Here is a 3,899-nt window from a genome sequence, read left to right as displayed (position 1 = left end):
AAGGGTAAAATAGATATGAAACGATAAATTAATTGTTGATGTTTTAAATTAACTTGACCACTTATATGAGACTCACTTAAATTATTTTCACGAGTATTTTTTATAATAATTTTGTTATATCACTTCTAATTAGTTGTTGTAAGTTATTTAAGACACGTCTGCTTCGCTACTTCAATCGTGATTTTACTAGATCACCTTAATTAATTATTATGGTCATTTAAGCATTATGTCACTTAAATTGTAATAGAAGAAAAAATATTATAAATCACAATAATTTAAAACTTCAATTATTTAAAACATGAAATTGACTATCAATGCCACAAAAGTTTGACAAGGAGAGTAACATATATTATTTGAGAATTACATATAAAGTATAATAAATTATAATAGTTAACAACTTAAAATGTCAAAAAAATAATAATATGGTATATATATCAAAAAAATACTATAAATCACAATAACTAACAACTTAAAAGATTTAAAATATATTAAATATTTGGTTGACTCTCGAAATTATATCAATGTGACTTAAATTGGAATAGAAGAAAAGTATTAAAATTTTAAATTATTTTTAAAATATAATTGACTATCAACGCCACAAGAGTTTGAACAGGGAGAGTAATGTATATTATTTGAAAACTACATACAAAAATATTATAAATTACAATAGTTAACAGCTTAAAATATCTAAAAACATATTAAAAGTATAATTGAATATCTAAATTCTATTTGTGTCACATAAGTTGAGACATAAAATTACATATACTATGCTCGTGTTAGCTTAAAAACAGTAATATAGACCCATTGAATTTTGCTTTTCACACTCTTTACTAATTTATACATTTGTAGAGTTTAATTTTGATGTGAATTATATTTTTGAAATAAAATTATATATTTGAATAATAAAGCACGATAATTGATAATTTAAATTTTTTTAAGAATATATGCAAAAATTACTCTGAGAAATAAATTTATTACAACAACAATAACAATAAACCCAGTGTATTCTCACATAGTGAAGTCTGGGGGGATAAGATGTACGCAGTCCATACCACTACTTCAGGAGAAATAGAAAGGTTGTTTCTGATAGACCCGCGGCTCAAGATAAGGAGTAATAAACAATTACTTAATAAAGCGTGGAACAAGATGTCAAAACATAAATACGCCACCCACAAGGAATAATAAACAAAGAATAGTAAACACATTCGTAATAAAGCATGCAACAAAGTGTCCTAGCAAGAATAAGACATCTACCAAGTAATTCCTTACCCCAACGACTCGAACTGGCACTAGCCTTCTACCCTAATCAGTGTCCTCTAGATCTTCCTATCTAAGGTCATGTCCTTAGTGAGCTGTAACTGCTCCATGTCCCGCCTGATCACCTCTCTCCAGTATTTCTTCGATCTACCCCTACCCCGCCTAAAATCATCCAAAGCAAGATTCTCACACCTACGAACCGGGGTATCCATGCCCCTCCTCATCACATGTCTGAACCATCTCAATCGGACTTCCCGCATCTTGTCCTCCACTGAAGTCACTCCAACTTTTTCCCGAATAGTCTCATTTCGAACTTTAATACCCATATTAAGCCCACACATCCAACGCAATATCCATATTTCCGCCACCTTCAATTTTTCAATGCAAGAGTTCTTGACTGGCCAACATTCCGCTCCATACAACATGGCGGAACGGACTGTCACCCTGTAGAATTTGCCTTTAAGCTTGGGCGGAACCTTCCTATCACACAACAACCCCGAGGTGAGCTTCCACTTCATCCATCCCGCCCCAATACGATAGGAGACATCCTTGCCAATTTCACCATTCCCCTGGATCATGGACCCTAGATACTTGAAACTACCCCTCTTACCCACTGTCTGGGAATCCAACCTTACTACCATCTCATCTTCCTGCCTCACGTTATTAAACTTGTATTCCAAATATTCTGTCTTGCTCCTGCTCAACCTGAACCCTTTAGACTCAAGGGTCTGTCTCCACACCTCTAATTTATCATTCACACACCCCCATGTCTCATCAATCAAAACTACATCATCTGCAAAAACCATATATTAAGTCACCTTTCCTTGAATACGTCACATCAACAAATCCATCACCAAAGCAAAAAAAATGGTCTAAAAGTGGAACCCTGGTACAACCCCGTCAAGACAGGGAAATGCTCTAAGTCTCCTCCCGCCGTCCTCACCTGAGTCTTAGCTCCATTATACATGTCCTTGATTGATCTAATATAGGTCACTGGTACCTCACTCACTTCCAAGCATCTCCAGAGCACCTTCCTAGGGACTTTGTCGTATGCCTTCTCTAAGTCGATTAACACCATGTGCAGATCCATCTTCCTTTCCCTATACTGTTCCACCACTCTCCACACCTGGTGAATTGCTTCCGTCGTCGAGCACTCGGGCATAAATCCAAACTAATTCTCTGAGATAGAAACTATCCTCCCCAACCTCAACTCAACCACTCTCTCCCAAATCTTCATAGTATGGCTCAATAACTTAATACATCTATAGTTATTGCAACTCTGAATGTCATCCTTATTCTTATAAAGAGGGATCATAGTACTCCATCTCCAATCCTCGGGCATTTTTGCTGACTTAAAAATATCGTTAAACAATTCAGTCAACCACCTTAAGCCAACCTCGCCAAAGAACTTCCAAAAATCCACAGGGATCTTATCAGGCCCCGTCGCCCTACCCCTACGCATCCTGCGAAAAGCCTCTCTAACCTCTTCTACCTTAAAACGTCTACAATAACTAAAGTCACGACACTCCTTTGTATGCTCCATCTTCCCTAATACAATAACTCTATCCCCTTCTTCATTCAATAACCTATCAAAGTACGACTGTCATCTCTTCTTAATGTGGCCATTCTCCACCAATACTCTACCATCCTCCCCCTTAATGCACTTCACCTGGTCGAGGTCACGACCCTTCCTCCCCCTAGCCTTAGCATGCCTAAAGAACCTCTTTTCCCCTCATTTCTCCTCTAACCCCGCTTACAAGCTCTCAAACGCTGCTGTTTTAGCCGTCGTGACTGCTAACTTAGCCTCCTTCCTAGCTATCTTGTACTCCTCCCTATTAGTCCGCTTCTCATCTTCATCCTTACTCTCACCCAACTTAGCATACGCCCCCTTCTTAGTCTCTACTTTCTTCTTAACTTTTTCATTCCACCACCAACCCCCACAACGATGGTCGGCACAGCCCCTGGAAATACCCAACACCTCACTAGCAGTCTCCTTGATGCACCTAGCCGCCCTATCCCACATATCATCTACGTCCCTCCTGCATTCCCACACCCCCATTCCAGCCACCTTCTCTCCAATCTCTCTTGCATTCGCCGGCGTAAGGCCGCTCCACTTAATTCTAGGTCTACCCTCCTCACCCCTTCTCTTCTTATCTTTCTTAATACCTAAGTCCATCACCAAGAGCCTATGCTGAGTTGAAAAATTCTCACTTGGGATGACTTTGAAGTCCTTAAACAATACCCTATCCCCTTTCCTAAGCAGCAAAAAGTCAATTTGCGTCTTGGCTATCACGTTTCGAAAGGTGATTAGATGATCGTCCTTCTTCGGAAAGCTCAAATTCATCACTACCAACCCAAAGGACCTCGCAAAATTCAATAGAGCAGCTCCTTTTTCATTTCTCTCCCAAAAACCAAAACCGCCATGCACATCGCCAAAGCCTCCTGGTAACGCCCCACTATGCCCATTGAAATCCCCTGCTACAACAATCTTCTCAAAATTAGGCACTCCTCTCACCACCTCATCCAACGCCTCCCAAAACTGCATCTTCTTCTCCCCATCCAAGCCCACTTGCGGTGCATAAACAATTTATTAAATTTTAAAATTTGAAAGATGTCACATTAGTTGATATGATTATTGTTAT

This window comes from Capsicum annuum, chromosome 1 (assembly GCF_002878395.1).
Source record: "Capsicum annuum cultivar UCD-10X-F1 chromosome 1, UCD10Xv1.1, whole genome shotgun sequence".
NCBI classification, from domain to species: Eukaryota; Viridiplantae; Streptophyta; class Magnoliopsida; order Solanales; family Solanaceae; genus Capsicum; species Capsicum annuum.
Note: the sequence above shows the minus strand (reverse complement) of the source record.